At 48.2% G+C, this 25,151-nt stretch overlaps 1 pseudogene; it reads right to left on the bottom strand.

Moving 5' to 3' along the window:
- Window positions 1-19,012: 19,012 nt before the first annotated feature.
- On the bottom strand, window positions 19,013-21,966 carry LOC133629415 (acrosin-like; annotated as a pseudogene).
- Between the last annotated feature and the right edge of the window lie 3,185 nt (window positions 21,967-25,151).

The following is a 25,151-nucleotide window of genomic DNA, read 5'->3' as shown; positions in this document are numbered from 1 at the left end:
TGTGGCTGCCTCAACGAGCTTTCCGCAGCCACTCGAGGAAGTGCAGGCGTCGATCTGGTCGTGGGTGAGTCAGTAACTCTCCTTGATACTAAAGTACACACAGTTCCATCTACCTGCACTGGGCAGTCCTCTCGGCCATGGACTGTCAGTGCTCCTCCCGGGGCGCTCATCCATGTCTAAACAAGGACTATTTGTTGTTCCAGGAGTCATTGATGCAGACTATCAGGGTACCATTGGTATCATAGTGTATACTTTAACTCCTCCAGCAACCATCACTCAAGGAAGCTGTATAGCTCAATTGGTTCCATTTAAGGCTCAAGTACCTCAAGCGATTAACAAAGAGCGAGGTACTCAGGGATTCGGATCCACAGGCTTTCCTATGGTAGCCTTTGCACAATCTATGACTAAAGAAAAACCTCTTTGAGAGGTTAGCATTCACAGACCTGGTGGTCATGTTTTGCGACACTAAAAGATGTTACTTGATTCTGGATCTGATGTCACTATTGTCCCTCGTAAAGAATGACCATCACACTGGTTTGTGAAACAGTCACGGGCATTGGGGGAGCATCTCCCACCCAAATCAGTACTGAGTTTGTGACAATCAGAGACTGTAAAGAAAACCTGCAAGCACACGTAAAACCATATGTGCTTAACACTACTATCTGGATTTGAGGACGAGATGTCCTTGCACAATGGGGCTGCCGACTTATAACACCTTTTTAGCAGCAGCCCAATGGCCCAGCAGCCATTGATGTAAGCTTCTCCCGACCCACTTTAAAATTAACTTGGCTCACTACTCAACCAGTGTGGGTGGATCAATGGCCATTACCTCAAGAGAAGCTTGCCCATCTGGAAACCCTTGTCGCAGAACAAGTTGCAGCAGGACATTTAGGACCATCTAACAGTCCATGGAATAGTCCTGTATTTATTATTCAGAAAAAATCTGGAAAATGGCATTTGCTACGGGATTTGCGAGCAGTAAATGCAGTTATGCAGGACATGGGAAGTCTTCAACCAGGAATCCCAACTCCAACAATGCTACCCACAGAATGGGATGTTTTGATCACTGATTTGAAAGATTGTTTTTTTACTATTCCATTACATCCTGCAGATTACGAGAGATTTGCTTTCACTGTACCATTTATTAATCGACAAACTCCTGCAAAAAGGTATTAATGGGTTGTTTTGCCACATGGCATGAAAAATTCACCTACTATCTGTCAATGGTATGTAGACCTGGCCCTTGAACCATGGCAAAAGAGCCACCCTAATGTGATTTTGTATCACTAGATGGATGATTTATTGATGTGCCAGAAAGAATCTATAACAGAGAACTTAAGTAATTCTTTGATTAAACAACTGCAACTATGGGGCCTGGTGATTGCACCTGAAAAAGTTCAGGGACAAGCCCCCTGGAAATATTTGGGCATGACTATTACTAGTTCCTGCACCTATCCTCAAAAGCTTGCTCTCACAGAGACTGTAAATACCCTCAGAGAAGTACAAAAATTAGTGGGAGACATTCAATGGATAAGAAACACCTGTGGAATTACCAATGAGGATATGAAACCACTTTTTGAACTGCTTCACAGAGGAACGGGACCAAATGATTCTCGATCTTTAACACCCCAGGCAAAAGTAGCACTTTCTTAGATTGCTGATAAAATTGCTTGTAACGTATGTTACCGAATAGACCCACAACTGCCAACTAATATTTATGTCTATAACACTGACAAAGAAGTCAGTGGTATTATTGCTCAGTGGGATTCTCATGCAAGGGACTCATTACGCATTTTAGAATGGATCTTTCTTTCAAGTAACCCAAAAATCACAGTTTTGCCCAAACATGAAGCTATAGCCTCATTACTAATGAAGGCACAAGAGTGATTGTATCTGGAAAAGGGGCTGACACAATTATTTTGCCAATTAATCTTGATATCATTCAACATTGGTGTCAAATCAGTATTTCTTTTGCATTAGCCACACACGGAACAATATTAGTTAATCATCCGTTATTTAAAACTCGTTTGCAATTGGAACCACAACCTGTATTAACAAATACGCCAGTAGATGGCGGGACAGTCTTTACTGATGCAAGCAGCAAAACCAGGAAAGCAGGCTATGCCTGGCGAGACAATGGGGAATGGCATCACGAAACCTTTAAATTAGAAGGTTCAGTGCAAGTTCTCGAATTAAAAGGAGTTGTTATGGGCTTACAGTATTGGAATAATGAACCAATTACTTTGGTCTGTGATTCATTATATGTAGTGGGTGTCATGCAGCGTATTCATAGATCTTTGCTGGGTCATGTTAATAACAGGTTGTTGTTTCAGGTCATGCTAACATTATGGAATACCTTACAAAACCATCTGATGCCATTGTTTGTCACTCATATACACAGTCATACTACCCTTCCAGGACCATTGGCAGAAGGAAATGTTTATATTGATCAGGTTGTATCTGCTGTAACCACGGTTTCTCCACTCATCCCCTTACAGCAAGCGCACAGGTCTCATGCATTTTTTCATCAGTCATCATCAGACTTGCAAAAACAGTTTTCTATTACAAAATCAGAAGCTCGAGCCATAATTGCTGCATGTCCACACTGTGCACACATTTCTGCTCTACAAGACCAGGGAGTAAATCCGCGAGGTCTCCAACCATGACAAGGGTGGCAATCTGATGTTACTGAATTTTCACCTATTGGAAAATTAAAATACGTTCATGTGTCTGTTGATACCTGTTCACAAGCTGTATGGGCTACACCTTTAGCCTCTGTAACAGCAAAAGCAGTGAAACCACACTGGACTCAGGCCATTGTGGCTATGGGATCTCCTGAGTAAAACAGACAATGGATTGGCATATACCAGTAAAGCTCTATCTCAATTTTGTGAAATGTGGGGAATTAATCACTCTGCACTGGTCAAGCTATTGTTGAGCGTACTCATCACCTGCTCAAATGTTATTTTGCTATTTTGAAAAAAGAGGGGGAGATGTCCCCCCATGTCATTGTTCATAAAACACTTTCTATACTTAATTGGCTAAACCCGAGAACTGAGAATTCGATTCAACCCATATTTCGTCATTTTGCAACTAATTCAAAGGACTGAACAGGGAGTAGAGTAGAGGTATCTGTATTTTCTCCCATTACGAATAATTGGGAAGGACCAATGATGTTGTTAACTTGGGGAAGGGGATATGCTTGTGTCATTACAGGTGATGAACGACCCAAGTGGGTCCCAGCTAAATGGGTAAAACCATGAATCAATCCACTACCACCAGATCCTGAAGCACTTCAACATCTTCACTTCGGAGCCCTACAAAGACAGACATTCCGAATTGTAAAGACACTGGTTCCGTGGTTGAAGTTAATCAGCCCAGAAGCAGAGAAGGCAATCCCCCTTCTCCCTGATGTGAATGCCTTTGTAGCAACAGTTAGCAACATTGGACATTTTACAGCAGAAAAACAGCATCAATCACAGACTATTTGTCCTCATCACAACGGACTATGCCAACTGTGGATAAAAGTCTGGTGTAATAAATGTAAGAATAGTTGGTGGAGAGCAGTCAGTCATACTGATCGAGAAAAACATTGGTTGTGTGAATGTTGTGAACAAGCTTCTATGTGTTTTGATCCCGAAGCACTTTTGGAGTAGTTCATTAATCTTGGCCAAAGATCAAATACCGTGCAAGGCCAAGTGTCAAGAATATTGAGATGACAACGGCTTTGGGAAAATTATTTGTGTATAGAAGATTTAGGATCTAGATGAGCAGGCTTGTTAGTGGCTTATATTATACCAGCTGTATCACGAGCATTTAACATTAATAGTAACAGAATAATTGGAGGTGAGTGTGGTTTGGTAGTTGCAATACTTCGTAGATGGTGGGTGTCAGAAGAGAATTGGGAACAACAGAAGAGATGGCGCAAAAGGGTGAGATGCAGAAAACTGTGATAACATTAATCAATCTGATGGTTAGCTTTGTTGTAGGCTTACTAACCATGATAATGAATAAGTGGATTTGGTGGATGTTCAGCAGTTTGTTAATGGTTGTGGCTATCGTAGCTGGACAGAAGTCAAATGATCCTGCTTTTGTTTCTCTCCCTAAACAAATTGTCTGGGTCACGCTTGCAAATGTAACTGGGCAAGATACCATATACCTGGCTACTACTGACCTAAGAAATCCGTTTTCTACTTGTTTATAGGAGTGCCAGTGGATAATTGGCCTGTTCCTAAGAGATACAGAGGGATGTTTGTTCAGACAGAAATCATTAACAATTGGGATGGTTGGATCCCTTATTTACCTACAACAGGTTTGGAACCACAGGAGCTTGAGCTTTTAGGATCTGTAAAGATGGGTTGGTGTGTCAGATTTAATTATGCCTGGAGAAATCAGTCTAAGGCCTGGGATGTTACTTCAAGGCACCCTATATATAGAAATGCAAGTGTGTCGTGTAACTTTCCTTCAGAAAAGATATAAAAATCTAGCAATGTTCCTTTAAGATTACCATCGGGCATATTTTTTATCTGTGGAGACAGAGCTTGGCCTGCTATTCCATCACATATTACTGGGGGCCCTTGTAGTTTAGGACGACTTACACTGTTAGCTCCAAACATGTCTGTGATTTTCCAGCACAGGCTGTTAAGTAAAATTCGAGTTAAGCGTAGCATACATGCATTTTCTCCTCAGTGTGACCATAAGCTTGCGTTTTCATCTGCAGAAAAAAGATTTACTGCTGCTTTATTGGCACAAGGCGTCGCAGCAAGGAAAGCACTGGGACTTTAGGGCAAGCTTGGCTGCTGGCTAGCAAAACAATCTAATGCTACTAGTAAAGCTTTGTCAGAATTGCTAATGTGATGGTGATAGTATTGGACATGTAACTTTGCAAAATAGAGCTGCTATAGATTTTTTGCTTTTAGCTCATGGTCGTGGTTGTGAAGATTTTGAAGGCATGTGTTGTATGAATGTGTCAGATCATTTGGAGTCAATATATCCTAGTATCCAGCAGTTGAAAGACAGTGTTTTCAAACTTCAAGAAGACGATGGAGGTTTTTTTGAGTAATGGTTGACAGATTTATTTGGAACAATCCCTAGATGGCTCCAAGGATTGATTAAAGAATGCCTACGCATCTTACTTGTGATTGTGGTGGTTTTACTTGTTAGCTGTGATTTGCTTCAGTGAATTAAAAGAAGCATAACAGCATTGTTTGAAAAAAGAGGGGGAGATGTTGGGACCTTCCTTCCTGCTTTCTTGTAGCTCCCATACGCAGTGGTATAACTTCTACCGACACCATGTATTTTTTTAAATGGGAGCTGAGCAGTTCAAGTGAGTGGGATTGGAGACAGCTCACTCAGGAAAGCAGCTGCAAAGGTGGCACAGTGCTGGCTGATAGAATGGGACCTACTTACCATAGTAGGTGGGGTCTTCCTTCCTGCTTTCTTGTAGCTCCCATATGCAGTGGTATAACTTAATTGACAGTCTGTATTTTTTCAATGGGATCTGAGCAGTCCAAGTGAGTGGGATTGGAGATAGCTCTCACAGGAAAGCATGTGCAAATGTGACACAGTGCTGGCTGATAGACTGCATGGGGACCTACTTACCACTGTAGTTGGGGTCTGCGTACCTGCTCTCCTGTAGTGCCCAGATGCAGAGGCGTAACTTATACCGGCAGCTTGCATTTTCAAAGGGAGCTGAGCAGGCCAAGTGTGTGGCATTGGAGATAACTCCCACAAGAAAGCAGCTGCAAATGTGGCACAGTGCTGGCTGATAGACTACAATGGGACCTACGTACCACTGTAGCTGGGGTCTGCCTTCCTGCTTTCTTGTAGCTCCCATGCGCAGTGGTATAATGTCTACCGACCAAGACCGTGGGATTGGAGATAACTCCCACGGGAAAGTAGCTGCATATCACTGTGTAAGTGATAGCAGAAATCTTCTTCCCTTTATTGAAAGCAGGCTGTAACTTTTATACACAGCAGCTTCAAAGCTAGCTCAGCAACAGCAGCTAATAGATTACATTTTCATGTTCATCCTACTTGTGGTTTCTGCCATAAGCAAGCTCCCTCACATTTTCCCATCTTGTTTTTCCCCGAAGTTGTTTACCACTTTCAGCCGAAAACAGTCCGACCTTGAGGGAACAGAAAGCGACCTGCTGTCTAGGTGACAGCAACTGCTTTAACCATGGCTCTGACTTTGGTCTTGATTGGGCATTAAATCAATATAACTAGAGCCCAGGCTGCCTTGCCCCAACGGGCCCAGCATTATACCCTGGGATCCATGTCCATGCTCCCTTAACCATTCCTCCACAGGTGGCATCACAGCAGACGTCGGCACTGCAACAGTGCTCTGTGACATCATAGCACAACTAGGTACTGCTACACGGCTGTGTGACATTGTAGGAGATGTGGGCATTGCAGAGGATGTGCTGTGTGTGTTGCATCACAGCACATCTGGTCATCACTGCTCTGTGAAATCATTGCTTATCTAGGCACTGGAACGGGGCTCTGTGACGTGACATCACATCCGGACACTGCAGCAGTGTTCTGTGATGTCACATCAGCACTGGGCACTGCCAGAGTGCTCTGTGACTTTACAACACACCTGAGTATATCAACAGTGCTCTGTGACATCACAGGACGTCTGGGCATTGTAGCAGTGCTCTAAGGCTTTACATCATATCAGGGCACTGAAACAGGACTCTGTGGCCTCACAGGACATCTGGGCACTGCAACAGTGCTCTGTGACATCACAGCATGTGAGCAGTGCAACAGGACTGTGTAACACAGCAGAACATCTGGGCTTTGCAGCAGGGCTGTGTGACATGACAGCACATCTGGGCACTGCAAGAGTGCTCTGTGAAACCACAGGACATCTGGGCACTGGACCTACAGTGCTCTGAGACTTCCCATAGTATCTGGGCACTGAAATGAGATTCTGTGGCATCACAGCAGACGTGGGCACTGCAACAGTGCTCTGAAACGACATATCACAACAGCACATTGCTACAGTGCTCTATGAGATCACAGCACATCTAGGCAATGCAATAGAGCTCTGCGAGATCACATCACAAGTGGGAACTGAAGTGGTACTCTGTGACATCACAGCACATCTGGGCACTGCAACAGGGCTGTGTGACATCACAGCACATGTGGGCACTGCAACAGTTTCCTGTGAAATCACAGGAAACCTGGGCACTGAAATGTTTGACATCCAAGAACATTTGGGCATTGCAGAGAGACTCTGTAAAACCACAGCACTTCTGAGTGCTGCAACAGTTCTCTGTGAAATCATATTTGGGAACTGCAACAGGGCTGTGTGACATCACAGCACATGTGGGTACAGCAACGGGGCTCAGAGACAATGCAGCACATGGAGGAATTGAAGAGAGGCTGTGTGAAATCACAGTTCATCTGGCCACTGCTACAGTGCTCTGTGACATCACAGCTCATCTGTGTACTAAATCCAGGCTGTGTGACGTCATAGAATCCTGGAATGGTAGGGGTTGGAAGGGACTATTAGAGATAATCTAGACCATCCCCCTCCCCCAGAATCAGTTTCACCTAGATCAGATCGGAGTAGAACGTGTCCAGGCTTGTGCTGAAGTCCTCCAAGGAAGGAGACTCCACAAGCCCTCTGGGAGCCTGTTCCAGTGCTCTGTCTTCCTCTTCCGCGGATGTTTGACATCACAGCACATCTGAACACTGCAACAGTGCTCTGTGACATCACAGGACGTCTGGGCACTGTAGCAGTGCTCTAAGGCTTCACATCATATCTGGACACTGAAACAGGACTCTGTGGCATCACAGCACATCTGGGCACTGCAATAGTGCTCTATAACATCCTATCACAACTGCACACTGCTACAGTGCTCTGCGACATTACAAGGCATCTGGGAATGGCAACAGTGCTCTGTGACTTCACAGCACATGTGCACAGTGCAACAGGACTGTGTAACACAACAGCACATCTGGGCTTTGCAGCAGGGCTGTGTGACATGACAGCACATCTGGGCACTGCAATAGTGCTCTGTGAAATCACAGGACGTTTGGGCACTGGACCAACAGTGCTCTGAGACTTCTCATAGTATCTGGACACTAAAACAAGACTCTGTGGCATCACAGCAGATGTGGGCACTATAACAGTTTTCTGTGACATCACATCTGGGAACTGCAACAGGGCCGTGTGACATCACAGCACATCTGGGCAATGCAAGGGGTTTGTGTGAAATCAGAGAACATCTAGGCACTACAACAGAGCTGTGTGACATAGCAGTACATGTGGGCATTGCAGAGGATGTGCGGTGTGTGTGGCATCACAGCACATCTGGGCAGTGCTACACTGCTCTGTGACATCATAGCATATCTAGGCACTGGAATGGGGCTGTAGGATGTCACAGAAAATCTCGGCTCTGCGACAAGGGTGTTTGACATCACATCACATCCAGACAGTGCCATGGGGTTCTGCGACGTCCTAGTACTAGGCACTGCAACAGTGCTCTGTGACATCACAGCAGATGTGGGTACTCAATCACTGTTGCGATATATAACAGCACATATTGGCACCGCAACAGGACTATGTGACATCACAGCACATGTGGGCACTGCACCAGTTTCCTGTGAAATCACAGGACATCTGGGCACTGACATGTGTGACATCCAAGATCATTTGGGCATTGCAGAGACACTCTGTGACACCACAGCACTTCTGAGTGCTGCAACAGTTCTCTGTGACATCACATCTGGGAAGTGCAACAGGACTGTAAACCTGACTGTGTGACATCACAGCACATCTGGGAACTGCAGTGGGACTCTCTTACATCCAGCACATCTGGGCACTGCAACAGTTCTGTGTGACATCACATCTGGGAACTGCAACAGGACTCTGTGACATCACAGCACAGGTGGGTACTGCAACGGGGCTCAGTGTCATTGCAGCACATTTGGGAATTGCAGAGAGGCTGTGTGACATCACAACTCATCTGGGCACTGCTACTGTGCTCTGTGACATCACAGCGGACGTGGGCACGGCAACAGTGCTCTATAACATCACATCACCTCTGGACGCTGCAACAATGCTCAGTGACATCACAGAACATCTGGGTACTGCATCCAAGCTGTGTGACATCATAGAATCCTAGAATGGTAGGGATTGGAAGAGACCATTAGAGATCATCTAGAACCCCCCCCCCCCACACAAAATCAAGTTCACATACTGCACTTCGGAGCCTGTTCAGGGTGTTTTCCAAAAGGAAGTAAATACTTATACACATCTTGTTTTCCCATCACATGCATGTTTGGATTAGGTTCAGGAACCTCATAGGGTTTTCCATACATACTTACTGACATCCCACTTTGAGGTTTCACTCTTATTTTTGTAGCAATGCAAGTGGAAGTGCCTGAGGCCGTTTCAAATTAGTCTCCTAACAAATTTTTCTAATTTCTCTTGTTAGGGTCTGATTCATTCTTTCCACTTTTCCACTTGATTGCTGTCTCCAAGGGGCATGTAAATCTCAGGAAATTCCTAGGACTTTGCTTACCTCTTGTACCACATTGGCCACAAAATGTGGTCCTCTGTCTGAAGATATTCCAAATGGAACTCCAAACCTTGGGATAATTTCTTGCAGGAGTCATTTAACTGTTTCCGTAGCCTGATTGGTGCGCCAGGGAAAGACTTCTGGTCATCCTGAAAAGGTGTCAACCCCAACCAACACATATTGATATCCATTGCATTTAGGTAATTCTGTAAAATCAATTTGCCAATAATCTCCTGGTTCCACTCCAATTTTTGTTTTGCCCATCTGTACCCTTTTTTTTGTTCTTTTGTTCTTTTGGATTGTTCTTTAAACAAATTTCACATTTCACAATTATTGATTTGGCTATTTCCAACATTTGTATTGATATCACACTCTTCAGAAGCTGAGTCATAGCTTCTGCACCCCAATGACACTCCCTGTGCTTTGTTTGCAAAATCTCTCTCATGATTAAGGGAGGCAATACTACCTGACCTGTACTTGTTGTCCACCATCCTTCTGAATTTTTCTCTGCATTTAGTAACTCAGACAATTTCTCATCCTCCCCAGAATGTTTTGGTGGCTCCTTAGGAAGCACAACTGTTCTGGTGGGGATGATTGCCATTTGTGAGACTGTGTGTTGTGCTATTTTACTATCCTTGAGTTCCCTGTCTGATGTGCTTTACAGTGCATGAACTGGTTCCTGCACTGCCACTAGCAGTTGCAAGATTTCCTTTTGATGCTTATTGTTTGTTCCCTGGGAGGACAGTAGTCCTCTTTCTTTCCACAGGCTGCCATGGACCTGGACTACTCCAAAAGCATATTTTGAATCAGTGCAAATAGTAACTCGTTTTCCTTTACTTAATTCCAAAGCACGTGTCAATGCAATCAGTTCTGCCTTCTGTGCAGAAGTTCTGCTTGGCAATGCATTTGCTTCTATTATCATGTTTTCGGTTGTTACCACATATCCTGCGTGGCAAGTTCCATTCATGACGAAGCTGCTGCCACCTGTGAACAGTTCCCATTCAGAGTTTTCAAGAGGATCATCCTTCAGGTCCTCTCTGCTGGAATATGTATGTTCAATGGTTGCAATGCAGTCATGTTCCAGTTGTTGCTCTTCCTGTGAAGTGCTCAGAAACACTGCAGGATTTAGAAGGTGAGTTGTTTTCAACACCACATCATCCTGCTCAGTGAGAATTACCTGGTATTTCATCATTCGGCTCGGGGATAACCAATGTCCCCCCTTTTGCTCCAAGACTGTGGTTACCATATGTGGGACACAGACTATAACAGTCCTTCCCAAGGTCAGCTTTCTTGCTTCTTGGATCAGTGTGACAGTTGCACCTACTGCTCGCAGCCAAGAAGGCCATCCCTTGCTCACCAAGTCCAGTTGTTTGGAAAAATATCCCACTGGTCTCTTCCAGCTTCCCAGTGTTTGTGCCAGAACTCCTAAAGCCAAGTGCTGTCGTTCATAAACAAATAACTGAAAGTCTTTGGTTAAATCGGGCAAGCCTAAGGCTGGGGCTGTCATCAGAGCTATTTTAAGCTTCCGGAAATCTTCCTGCTGTTCTTTGCCCCATGTAGAAGGGGCAGATTTTTGGGTTTCGTATAATGGTTTGACTATAAGACCATAAGCCATGATCCAAAGCCTGCACCATCCCATCATTCCCAAAAATGCCCGCAACTCATGCACAGTGTGTGGTTCCGGAATAGCACAAATCGCTTCCTTTCCATTTGTCCCCAGCCTCCGTTCTCCTTTTGAAATTTCAAGGCCCAAATAGATCACTGTTTGGCTGCTATTTGAGCTTTTTCTTTTGATACCTTGTACCTGTTTAATCCCAAAAAGTTTAAAAGTTCAATGGTTATCTGTATGCAGGCTGACCTTTCCCTTGTGGCAAGCAGGGTGTCATCCACATATTGGAGAAGCAAATGCTCTGGTCTCCGTGTCACTGTGTTTTCAATAATCCAAAGTTCCGGTTCTTTTGCTAGTTGTCTTCCAAAGATAGTCGGGCTGCTCTTGAATCCTTGGGGTAGCCGTGTCCATGTTAACTGTACGTTGTGTTCTGTTTGGGGGATTTCCCACTCAAAAGCAAATAGTTTAGACCCAAAAACTGGTGGTTCAGACCCTGAAATGTAGATTTAGACCCTAAAACTGGGTGTTTAGATCCCAAAAACAAGGATTTAGACCAAAAACCAGGGGTTTAGTCCTTAAAAATGAGGATGTAGACCCTAAAACTGGGAGTTTAGACACCAAAAAAAAAAGAATTTAGACCCTAAAACTGAGTGTTTGGACCCCAAAAACATAGATTTAGATCCAAAATCAGATGATATAGATCTAAAACAGGGGGTTTAGACACTATAAATTACAATTTAGGCCTAAAAAGTGAGGATTTACACACTAAAACCAAGGGTGTAGATGCAAAAATGAGGATTTAGACCTTAAAACAGGGGATTTAAATGACGAACAAGGATTTAGAACATAAATCTGGTTTTTTAGACCAAAGAAACATGGATTCAGACACTAAAACAAGGTGTTTAGTCCTAAAAATGAAGATCCACACCCTAAAACTGGGAGTTAAGACATCAAAAAAAGAGAATTTAGACACAAAAACTGAGGTTTTAGACCCCAAAAATATAAATTTAGACCCAAAACTAGGTGGTATGGATGTAAAATGAGGATCTAGATCCTAAAACTGAGGATTTAGACCCTAAAATGGGGATTTAGACCCTAAAACCAGGGAGTTAGTCCTAAAAACGAGGATCCAGACCCTAAAACTGGGAATTTAGACAAAAAGAGGATTTAGGCCCTAAAACTGTGGGTTTAGATTCAAAAATAGGGATTTAGACCCTTAAAAGAGGGGGCTAGGCCCGAAAACAAGGATTTGGACCCTAACACTGGGCACAGAGGGAACTCATTGGGCAGAGAGGAAACTGCTGAGGTTCAACAAGGACAAGTGCAGACTCCTGCCTCTGGGAAGGAGCAGCCCCCTGCATCAGGACAGGCTGGGGCTTGAACTGCTGGAGAGCAGCTCTGCAGAGACAGACCTGGGAGTGCTGGCTGAAAATAAACTGACCATGAGCCAGCAACGTGCCCTCGTGGGCAAGACGCCAAGGGCATCCTGGGGACATCAAGAAGAGTGTGGGCAGCAGGTCAAGGGAGGTTCCGCTCCCCCTCTCCTGTGCCCTGGTGAGGCCTCATCTGGAGTCCTGTGTCCAGTTCTGGGCTCCTCAGCTCAAGAGGGACGGAGAACTTCTGGAGAGAAGCCAGTTCAGGGCCATCAAGGTCAGGTGTTTATTCCCACACCAAAGTGTGTCCTGGTTCCCCTCACTCCCCCCATGGAGAGCAGGGGCTGGGAGACACTCCAATCAAAGATTAGCCTCTGCCTTTATTTCATTAGAAGGATTAGAGCCTCATGTCCCAAGAAGACATCCCGGACACCTCCTGCCACCCTCCTCCACCCAAGGGCTTTCCCAACCACAAGCCAGGATCCCCCTCCACGACCAGGGAGGCTGAGAGTCACAGGCAGAACATTTGCTTTCAGCCCCCTGTGCAAGGCCGGGATGCTGGGAAGCATCTCTCTGCTTCATCTGAGGCAGTTGTGTCCCTGCAGCCCAGAGAGGTGCCTGGTGGAGCAGAAAGCCCCTCCCAGCCTGTGGAGGAGCCCACGCTGGAGTCGGTGGATGCCTGAAGGAGGCTGTGAGTGCGTGGGAAACCCATCCTGAAGCAAGGCTCCAGGAGCCCTTCGAACTGCTGTCACCCCTCTCTGGGGCTGGACTCCCTCCCCCCTTCCCGTGGCACCGCATCAAGCAGCATTTACAAACGAACAGCACGAAGGAAGCACCGGGTGGTGGGGGGAGGGGGGGGAGAAGCAGGACACGAAGTTTTGAGGTGACCGAATGACCCCCGGGAGCGCGAGCGACAGCGCCGCCGCACAACTACAACTCCCGTCAGGCACCGCGGCTCCCGCCTGCAGCTTTGGGCGGCAGCGAGGCGCTGGGGGTGATGGGAAATGGAGGCTGCGGGGCGCCAACGAGCCTCCACACCTCGTTCTTCACCAGCTCAGCCTGTTCCTGCCGCGGTACTTCCTACAACACACAACTCACATCACACGTTACTTTTCCACAAGGTTCAATCTCCTCGAGGCACACATCGAGTCTCCCCATCCCTTCTCATCACCCACCAAGTACAGCCAGGCTCCTGGGCACAGACCATCCCACCAGTGGGTTTGCCCTTTCCCATGGGAGGTGCAGCCCATCCTGCCTTCCCCAGCCACTGCCCTGGGTGCACTCCAGGGGCCTCTTGTCCTCCCACAGTGTGCAGGGGTTTTGTCTGGGGCAGCACCAGGACGGTCAGTTGAGCCTCTGCTGTTAACCAGCCAAGTGGCTTCTGCTACATTTTTATCCCACTGTTCCCATGCTCCATTGCCCAGTGCTCTGCACATAGAATCATGGAATCACAGAATGGTGGGGGTTTGGAAGGGACCTTTAGAGATCATCCAGTCCAACTCCCCTGCAGAAGCAGCTCCCACCTAGATCAGGTCACACAGGAACATATCCAGATGGGTCTTGAAGACCTCCCAGCAAGGGGCATCCACACCGTCCCTGGGCAGCCTGGGCCAGGGCTCCCTCACTGAAACACTGAAAGAGTTTTTTCCTATGTTGAAATGTAAGTTTTGGTGTTCCAGCTTCATCCCATCACCCCTTATCCTATTGCTAGATACCATCGAAAAAAGTGCTGCCCCAACCTCCTTACACCCACCATTGAGATAGTTGTCAATATTCATAAGATCTCCCCTCAGTTTTTTCTCCAGACTAAACAGCCCCAGGTCCCACAGCCTTTCCTCATCTGAAACATGCTCCAGGCCCCTGATCATCTTGGTGGCCCTGCGCTGGACTCTCTCCAGAAGTTCTCTGTCCCTCCTCAGCTGAGGAGCCCAGAACTGGCCACAGGACTCCAGATGAGGCCTCACCAGGGCACAGGAGAGGGGGAGCGGAACCTCCCTTGACCTGCTGCCCACACTCTTCTTGATGTCCCCAGGATGCCATTGGCGTCTTGCCCACGAGGGCACGTTGCTGGCTCATGGTTAGTTTATTACCAGCCAGCACTCCCAGGTCTCTCTCTGCAGAGCTGCTCTCCAGCACTTTGACTCCCAGCCTGTACTGGTGCAGAGAGTTGTTCCTTCCGAGCTGCAGGGCTCTGCACTTGTCCTTGTTGAACCTCAGGAGGTTCCTCTCTGCCCAACTCTCAGCCTGCCTAGATCCCACTGAATGGCAGCACAGCCTTCTGGGGAATCAGTCAGTCCTCCCAGTTTGGTGCCAGCAGGGAACTTGCTGAGGGTCCCTCTGTCCCCTCATCCAGGTGGTTGATGAAGATATTGAACCAGACTGGCCCCAGAACCCATCCCTGTGGAACTCCACTGGCCACAGGCCTCACACTGGACTCTGTACCATTGATCACCAGCCTCTGGGCTCTGTCATTCAGCCAGCTCTCCGTCCACCTCACTGTCCTCTCATTCAAGCCACACTGCCTGAGCTTTCTGATGAGGATGTTATGGGAGACAGTGTCAAAAGCCTTGCTGAAGTCAAGGCAGATGGCATCTGCTGCTCTCCCCTCATCCAGCCAGACGGTTATGCACTCATAGAAGGCATCAGGTTGGGCAAACAGGATTTCCCCTTGGTGAATCCACGTGGACTCCCCCTGATAACCGCCTTTTCCCTCCTATGTTCAGTGATAACATTCAGGATGAGTTGTTCCATCACCTTTCCAGGGATGGAGGTCAGACTGAGCAGCCCATAGTTTCCTGGGTCATCCTTCCTGCCCTTGTTGCAGCCTGCAGTGACATTGGCCTTTCTCCAGTCCTCAGGCACCTCACCTGCACTCCATGGTTGTTCAAAAATGATGGAGAGAGGCTCAGCAATGACATCAGCAGCTCCCTCAGCAGCACTCCAGGATGCGTCCCATCAGCACCCAGTGACTGATGAGCCTTCAGCTTGGCCAACAATCAGGATTTAGATCCTAAAACTGGGGGTCTAGATCTTAAAAATAAGGAGTTGTACCCTAAAACTGGGGCTTTAAATCACATTCTAAGGATTTAGAGCCTAAACTATGGGGATTAGATCAAAAAATTATAAGGATTTAGACCTTAAAACCAGAGGTTTAGACCCCAAAATGAGGGTTTAGAGCCTCAAATTGGGGGGGTTTAGATCAAGATATTGGGGGTTTAGCCCCTAATACTGGGGATTTAGACCCTAAAACAAGGATTTAGAGCCTAAAATGGGGGTTTTAGACTCTACAATGAGGATTTAGACAATAAAATTGAGGGTTTAGACCCAAAAAGTAGGATTTAGACCCCACAATCTAGAGTTTAGGCACCAAAAATGAGGAATTACAACCTAAAAGCAAGGATTTACACCCTAAAACTGTGGTTTAGAGCAAAGAATGGTGAGTTAGACCCTAAACCTGGGGGTTTAGATTCCAAAACCCATTATTTAGTTCCTAAAACTGTGGTTTAGACTCTAAAATGAGGATTTAAACCCTAAAACTGGAGCTTTCGACCCCAAAAATGAGAATTTAGACCCTAACACTGTGGTTTAGATCCTGAAATTAGATTCAGACCCTAAAACTGGGGATTAGACACTGAAATAAACATTTAGACCCTAAAACTGGGGCTTTAGTCTCTAAAATGAGGATTTAGATCCTAAAACTGGGGCTTCAGACTCCAAAGATGAGGATTTAGACCCTAGAACCAAAGGTTTAAACCCCCAAAGCAGGGGGTTAGATAAAAAAGGAGGATTTAGACCCTAAAACTGGGGGATTAGACCCCAAAAATGAGCAGTTAGACCCCAAAATTGTGGTTTAGATCCAAAGGTTTGGACCCTAAAAATAAGGATTTAGACCCTAAAACTGGGAGTTTAGACCCCCAAAACATAGATTTAGACCCTAAAACTCGGGTATTAGATCCTTATAACAAGGATTTAGACTCAAAATGAGGTGGTATAAACCTCAAAACAAGCATATAGACCGGAAAACTGGGGGTTTAGACCCTGAAATGAGGATTTAGACCCTAAAATTGGGGGATTGGACCCCCAAACAAGGATTTCGATCCTAAAACCATGTGTTTAATCCTAAAAACAAGGATCAGGACCCTAAAACTGGGAGTTTGGACACCAAAAAAGGGGGATATAGACCCTAAAGCTGAGGCTTTAGGCCCAAACATAGGGATCTAGTCCCTAAAAGAGGGGGTTTAGACCAAAAATGAGGATTTAGACCCTAAAACTGGTTGTTTAGACCCCAAAACCAAGGATTTAGACCCTAAAACCATGGGTTTAGTTCTAAAAACGAGGATCCAGACTCTAAAACTGGGTGTTTAGATGCCAAAACCAAAAATTTAGACCATAAAACCAGGGGTTTAGTCCTTAAGAACGAGGATTTAGACCCTAAAACTGGGAGTTTAGACACCAAAAAAGGGGATTTATATCCTAAAACTGGTTGTTTAGACCCCAAAAACAGGGGTTTATACCAAAAAATAGTGGTTTAGTCCTTAAAAACGAGGATCTAGACCCTAAAATTGGGAGTTTAGACACAAAAACCAAGAATTTAGACGTGAAAACGAGGTGGTATGGAGGTAAAATGAGGATTTAGACCCTAAAACTGTGGATTTAGACCAAAAAACGAGGATTTAGACCCTTAAACTGGGTGTTCAGATACCAAATACAAGGATTTAGACCCTAAAACCAGGGGTTTAGTACTAAAATCAAAGATCTAGACCCTGAAACTGGGGGTTTAGGCCCCCAAAAAAGGGGATTTAGACCCTAAAACTGAGGGTTTACATACCAAAAAGGGGATTTAGACCCAAAATCAGGTGGTACAGACCTCAAAACAAGGATTTAGGCAATAAAAACTAGACTTTAGGCCCAAGAAATGAGGAGTTAGACCTTAAAACTAGGTGTTTAGCCATTCAAAAGAGGATGTAGACCTTAAAACAAGGAGTTTAGACCCCAAAAAAAGGGGATTTAGACCCTAAAACTGTGGGTTTAGACAAAAAAAGGGGATTTAGACCCTAAAAAAGAGGGTTTAGAATGAAAACAAGGATTTAGACCCTAAGACTGGGTGTTTAGATCCCAAATACAAGGATTTAGACCCTAAAACCAGGGGTTTAATCCTAAAAGCAGGGATCCAGACCCAAAAACTGGGAGTTTAGACACCAAAAAAGAGGATTTAGGCGCTAAAACTGAGGGTTTAGACCCCAAAACTGAGGATTTAGACCCAAAACCAGGTGGTATAGACCTAAAATAAGGAGTTAGACCCTAAATACTAGACTTTAGGCCCAAAAAATGAGGATTAAGACCCTTAAACCAGGAGCTTAGACACAAAAAAGTTGATTTAGACCCTAAAACTAAGAGTTTAGACCCCAAAACAAGGATTTAGACCCTAAAACTAGGGATTTAGGTGGTATACATCTAAAATGAAGATTTACACCTTAAAAACGACACTTTAGGCCCCCAAAATGAGGATTTAGACCCTAAAACTCTGGGTTTAGACCCAAAAATGAAGATTTAGACCCTAATACAGTGGGTTTAGACCGAAAACGATGATTCAGACCATAAAATTAGATGTTTAGGACCCAAACCCAATGATTTAGACCCTAAAACTACAGTTTAGGCCCAAAAAATGATGATTTAGACCATAAAACCAAGGATGTAGACTCAAAAACGAGGATTTAGACCTTAAAACGGGGTTTAGACCAAAACAGAGAATTTAGTCCCTAAAACTAGGAGTTTTGGCATTAAAACGAGGATCTAGACCCTTAAAAAGGGGGTTTATACTGAAAAAGAGGATTTAGACCCTAAAACTGGTTGTTTAGATCCCCAAACCAAGGATTTAGATCCTAAAACCAGGGGTATAGTCCTAAAAACGAGGATCCAGACCCTAAAACTGGGAGTTAAGACACCAAAAACGAGGATTTAGACCCAAAACCAGGTGGTATAGACCTACAACAAGGAGTTAGACCCTAAAAACTAGACTTTAGGCCCAGAAAATGAGGATTTAGACCTAAAATTTTGGATTTAGACCCAAAAATGAAGATTTAGAGCCTAAAACAGGGAGTTTAGAAGAAAAACGAGGATTTAGGCCCTAAAACTGGGTGTTTAGACCCCAAATACAAGGATTTAGACCCTAAAACCAGGGCTTTGATCTTAAAAACTACAATCCAGACCCTAAAACCGGGAGGTGCGGAGGCTCGTTGGCGCCCCGCAGCCTCCATTTCCCATCACCCCCAGCGCCTCACTGCCGCCCAAAGCCGCGGGCGGGAGCCGCGGTGCCTGACGGGAGTTGTAGTTGTGCGGCGGCGCCCGGCAGGAGGCGGTGTGCGGCGGAGGGGGCAGGGCCTCGGCTTCCCAGCGTGCCCCGCGCGGAGCTCGCGCTCGTGCCCTGCTCGCGTGCCGGCTTCTCTGTCTCCTCCCTTGGGCTCCTCTTTGTCCTCGGGGTCTCTGTGAAAGGATTCTCACCCTGAAAAGAGAAGATTCACAGTGATCAGCGGCACAGAGCCCAGTGTGCGGCCTGTGGGCAGTGGAGTTCCACAGGGATGGGCGCTGGGGCTGGTCTGGTTCAACATCAGGGAGCTGGGGGAGGGCACAGAGGGACCCTCAGCGAGTTCCCTGCTGGCACCAAACTGGGAGCACTGGCTGAGTGCCCAGAGCCTGAGCTGCCCGGCAGGGAGAGCTGGGCACAGAGGAACCTGCTGAGGGGCAGCAAGGGCAGAGTGGTGCAGCTGGGCAGGAACAAGCCCAGCACCAGCCCAGGCTGGGGCTGAGCTGCTGGAGAGCAGCTCCAGGAGAGGGACCTGGCAGTGCTGGGGGAGAACAAACCAGCCCTGAGCAGCAGCTTGTCCTGTTGCTACATACCATAGAAAAAAGGGATGTCCCAACCTCCTGACACCCAGCAGTGAGATATTTGTAAATATTAACGAGCTCTCCCCTCAATCTCCTGCAGACTAAACAGTCCCAGTTCCTGCAGCCTTTTCTCGTATGGAAGATGTTCCAGTCCCCTGATCATCTTGGTGGCCCTGCGCTGGCCACTCTCCACAAGTTCTGTGTCTCTTTTGAGCTGATGACAGGTTGCTCTAAAATTTCTTGGGATTCCAACATACCAACTTTAATGCAGCTGTAAATGAGCCCAGCTCCACAGGGACTGAGCAATGGACTGAGGCACAACGCGCTGTGCAAACAGGCAGCTTTATTGACTACACTAAGTCTCCTTCAGCCTTTGTGTGTGCTGAGAGGAGCGTGGGGAGGACAGAGCAGGTGTGGGACACAGGGGCTGCCCTTGGAGCAGCGGGCAGTGCCCCAGGGGGAAATGGTGGTGGCACAGCACAGCCTGCGCTGGGTCCTGGCCACGCTGCTGCTCAAGCCCCTCTTCCCATCAGGAACCACAGGAGCCCCCGCAGCAAACTGAGGAACTTCAATGCCTTCCAGCATGCAAAGGCACAGGACGTGGAGCTGCCTGGTTGTGTTGCACCTGGCCTTGGTGTCTGAGAGGGTGTTGAGGTGGACACAGGCTGTGACAGTGGAGGAGCTGATGCCTCTTCTTGGTGCCATCCCATGTGCTCCAGGATCCAGTTATAAAAGTGCTGAGTGCTGGTGTAGATCCCAGGCTGTTTTTCTCTTGCACAGCCTTTCCCCCAGCTGGTCAGTCCAACGACCCAGTAGTAGTCAGCGTGGCTGTCTTGGCAGGCGAGGGGACCACCACTGTCACCCTACAGCAGAGCAGAGAGGAGGAAGCGAGTGTTGGGTGGCTGCTGTCAGCACAGGGATCCTGGATGTGTGGAAGACAGAGGTTCTAGCACTGGGCTCTGGACCTAAGGGCTGCCAATTACACGGGATGGGCCTGTGGGACAAGGCAAGGGGCCCTGGGCAAGGAGATGATGATGGGGAAGGGGAGGGAAGCCCCAGCAGTGTTGGGACAGGGCTATGGGTGCTGCAGGGGGTGACTCGTAGCTGCTCCTACCTGGCAGGTGTCGATACCACCCTGTGGGTACCCGGCACACAGGTTGTAGCTGTGCACAGCCCCTGTGTACCACTGGCTGCTGTTACAGAGCTTGGTATCGATGAGGTGAACCTTGGCCTCCTGCAGCACATCGGATGTTTCTGGTTCTGTGGCTGTGAGCACAGCAAGGAATTAGCCCCCAGCAGCTCTGGGCCACTTCCCCTCCCCTGTCTGGCAAAGCCCTTCCCTGGGCCTCGGCTTTGCACCTACCCCAAGAGACACTGGACACATCTTTCCCTTCAGCCTGGCTTTGGACAATGGCTCAGACCCCTGTCTGCAGCCTAATGTCCCCACAGCCTGACTGTGGCTCTCGCCTTGGCTCTCATCACACCCAACCCGTCTCCCCAGCGTGCCAGGCCTCAGGACACAAATGCTTTTACAAGGGGAACTCACATCGTGCAACTGTGGATCCCCAACCAGCGACCTGGAAGTTTTTCAGCTCCGACAGCTTCACGTCATCGGGTTGAGGCAAACAGGCCAACTGGACGTGCTCATTGCACTGGATGGGCTGGTCCAGCTCCAGCACAGCAATGTCATTCTCAGCTGTGACCTGCCAGTAGCCCTCGTGACGCAGCAGCCGCTTGATGCGTCACACTTGGGCCTCGGGGCCCAGCTGAGACAACTTTGTGGTCCCGATCACCACGCGCCACTTGGCAATGTTCCTGGAAGGCAGGTGGAGAGCAGAGGGCTCAGAGGGAGCATTGCCTGCCTCCTGCTCACCAAGGGCTCCAGGAATGGCCAGCCCGAGGCCGCTGGCGAGCAGCAGCACCAGCCCAGCGTGTGCCGAGCACGGCTCTGTGCTGGGCTGGGCAGTGCCCCGGTGCTGGCTGCTGCATGGGAACGGGACGGGAGCTGCAGCAGTGGTGTAGGGATGCCCCTTCCCTGCTCCTCCTCACCTGAACTTGTCAAAGCAGTGGGCTGCTGTGAGCACCCACTGTGGGTTGATAAGGGACCCTCCACAGAAATGCTTGGTGCATTTTCCCCAGGGGCGCTGGAGGCTGACGATCCAGGGCCAGGTCCCCGGAGCCGCATTTGTGCCACCCACGACGTGCAACAGCCCAGAGGAAGAAACCTTGAGCTGGCGCCCGCAGCTCGCCCTGGAAGCAGAAAGTCACGAGTGTCCTGCTCCAGGGCTCGCTGCTGCTCGGGCTGCAGGGCAGCCGTCTGCCCTCCACACCGGGTGCTGCTTGGACAGCGGGCAGGGAGCCCTTAGCCCTGGCTCCTGCCTTAGCCCCGTAGCCTGGCTCCCACACCGTGGGGTTTGGGGAGCTGTGGCGTGGCCACGGGGCACCAGTGGACGCTGTAAGGGCTGCCCAAGCTCCCTCCTAGAGCCACTTACCCACAGCCTTCCCATGAGCCGCTTGCAGGCCTGCAGTACAGAGCCAGCAGGGTGAGGATGAGCAGGAGCTTCATCATGTCTAGTAGCACGTGGCCAGAAAGTGCTGGTCACCACCAACAGCGGGGCCGATGCTGTGCCTGCAGTGCTCACGCTGCCCACAGCACCTCGGCCCGGGGCTGATGTCACAGAGCCACTGGTTACGGATGCTGGGCGTGGGGGATTCTGTGTGGGGCACCAAGGGGGAGTCCAGGTAAAGGGGGGGTGTGGCATGGTTACTGAAGTGGCCTGGAAATGAAAACTTTCATTGAAACTGATATTAAAGCAAACATTAAACATCAGCATTGCTCACCAGTTAAGGAAAGGGATAAAATGAAGAAGGCTCGCAGGGTGGATACAGCTTCTGCTGGTCAGTGAGGAATCCACAACACAGTAATTCCCTCCAAACACCACGGAGTGTGGAGCAGAGGGGAGGCTCTGTGGTCAGACTGCGACGATACATGGGAAGGAGATGCTCCTCTAGAGCTAATAAGCAGCGCTTTAGTACCCTGAGCCAAAGGTCTGTCAAACCTGCCCTCTGGGTGAACTTTGCTCATTATCACCATTCTGTGATTCCATGATTCTATGTGCAGAGCACTGGGCAATGGGGCATGGGAACAGTGGGATAAAAATGTAGCAGAAGCCACTTGGCTGGTTAACAGCAGAGGCTCAACTGACCGTCCTGGTGCTGCCCCAGACAAAACCCCTGCACACTGTGGGAGGACAAGAGGCCCCTGGAGTGCACCCAGGGCAGTGGCTGGGGAAGGCAGGATGGGCTGCACCTCCCATGGGAAAGGGTAAACCCACTGGTGGGATGGTCTGTGCCCAGGAGCCTGGCTGTACTTGGTGGGTGATGAGAAGGGATGGGGAGACTCGATGTGTGCCTCGAGGAGATTGAACCTTGTGGAAAAGTAACGTGTGATGTGAGTTGTGTGTTGTAGGAAGTACCGCGGCAGGAACAGGCTGAGCTGATGAAGAACGAGATGTGGAGGCTCGTTGGCGCCCCGCAGCCTCCATTTCCCATCACCCCCAGCGCCTCGCTGCCGCCCAAAGCCGCGGGCGGGAGCCGCGGTGCCTGACTGGAGTTGTAGTTGTGCTCCTGGCAGGAGGCGCCGTGCGGCTGAGGGAGCGGGGCCTCGGCTTTCCAGCGTGTCCCGCGTGCAGCCCGCGCTCGTGCCCTGCTCATGCTGCCTCTTGCGCTCCCGGGGGCCGTTCGGTCACCCCAAAACTTCGTGTCCTGCTCCAACCCCCCCCCCGGCGCTTCATTTGTGCTGTTCGTGTGTAAACGCCGCTTGATGTGGTGCCGCAGGAAGGGGGGAGCGAGTCCAGCCCCAGAGAGGGGTGACAGCAGCTCGACGGGCTCCTGGAGCCCTCCCGGGTCAGGAATTGCTGCGGCAGTGTCGGGACCCTCTCTCCTGCTGCTGACTTGGGCCTTGCTGCTGGAGCCATCTCTGTGCAGGGGACAGTGGCTGCAGCTCAGGAGGGAGCCGCGGGGCTGTGGGGCGGCTGCCTCTGGCCTGGCTTCCTTCTGGGGCGGGAGGTTGCCACTTTGGCTCCGTGTCTTTGCTGCTGCTTCTCCCTCACGGGTGGTGTGAGCACGTCTGGGAGGAGCAAACGCAGAGCTGTGGGGAACAGTTGGGAGCCCCACTGGTTGTCATCTGAGTCGGGTGTTTTTAGTGGTGTAAAGGGCTTTGGATTCCCTAAAGGAGGCCCCGTGAGGGCCATCAGTGGGAGGGGGCTCTTGGTCAGTGCTGTCTGCTCCTTGGGTTCACATGGTGGGCTCAGCTCTTTGCTCCTCTTCACACCGAGACCGTCTCCTACCCTCACCTCTTTCTGTCCTGCTACCCTCTGAACTCCTTCTGTTGGGGTTTATAGTAGTTTTGCCTGGGCCAGGTGTTTTGGTAGGGAGAGAGGTACAGGGGTGGCTTCTTTAAACACAAGGAGTTGCCAGAAGCTTCCCCTGTAGCTCACAGGGTTGGGGCTAGTGAACTGCTTTACCAACAGCAAGGCCAGTTAGGCTGGTGCATCAGTAGCCTTAATTCCCGCTGAACAGCATTCTCAAGAGTGTCTTTTAAAGAGGCCATCAATACATCATAGTGGGGGGCAGACTTCTCCTCTGCTGTATCTGCAACTGATGCAACGGCAACCACAAGTTCACACAGGACACTTTGGGGTGGAAAAGCTTCTCTAACATTCCCTTGGCTTCCAGGGGTGTTTTTGGACAATATCTGACTTTATTCTGGAGGATATTTACAGGGTTGCTAGATACAGAAAAACATCAACTGCAGTTGGGCTTGGTAGGATTTGCCTCTGTAGAGACTTGCTGAGCCATCCGGGACATGGCTGGTAGTCCAGCCACTGAGCAAATCCTCTTTCCACCAGCGCTCTGTGGAAACAGAACACAGAAGCCCAGAACTGCCCCATGCCCAGAGGCAGCAGATGTCCAACACCAGCTCGCAGGAAATCACTAATATACATGAGTTCTGGTAAAAAGAAACTGCAGAGCCCAAGGGATCAGAAGCTCCAATGAAAAACCCACCCTTAGACTCTTGTTCTGGCTGTGATACCGTCTTTGAGGAACGCGAAGGAAAAGGACAGCTGCAAAGACACTCAGCTGTCTGGGGACTTGGCTGGACTATATGTGAGCTAGAGATGATTTAGCTGACAAAAATTTACATTAATGTGGCAACATGTCCAGGGTGCTAATCATAAGGTGTTTGTGGCTTACTGTAAACACGAGCTAAATGGTGCTATTCTGTATACTCAAGAGAAGTCTGCCTTTGCTAAAATCACCTCTAGGTTGACATTTTAGCACCTTTTATGTTTTGGAGTTTTTAGAATCATGTAAACGTTTACCACATGGATAATTCCCAGAAATAATTGTAGAAGAATCAGAGTTCTCAGTAGAAGTTTCTTGTATTAACACTTCCTTGGGACTGGACACATTCTCTGCACCAGCTACATCCTCCTTCATGCTTCCGAACACAAAAGAGCCAATTTTTAAAGAAATGGTTTAAATATGTTTGGCATCACAGAAACAACAGCTTTAACTTGCCCAACTCTGAGACAACCCAGCGCTGCCCATGCTGGTACTCCAGGGACCTTTTTTGTGTATGAAACAACACTTCCTCTTTGAAAGAGCACAGTTGAGATTTCTCTCTTCCTTGTAAATATTAAAAAACAAACCCCTTGGTAACAGACATTTAAATTATATTTTCAAGGA

The sequence above is a fragment of the Colius striatus genome, unplaced genomic scaffold, assembly GCF_028858725.1.
Source record: "Colius striatus isolate bColStr4 unplaced genomic scaffold, bColStr4.1.hap1 scaffold_44, whole genome shotgun sequence".
Lineage (NCBI taxonomy): Eukaryota > Metazoa > Chordata > Aves > Coliiformes > Coliidae > Colius > Colius striatus.
The sequence above is the reverse complement of the archived record's forward strand: the minus strand, read 5'-3'. Positions and strand labels throughout refer to the sequence as shown.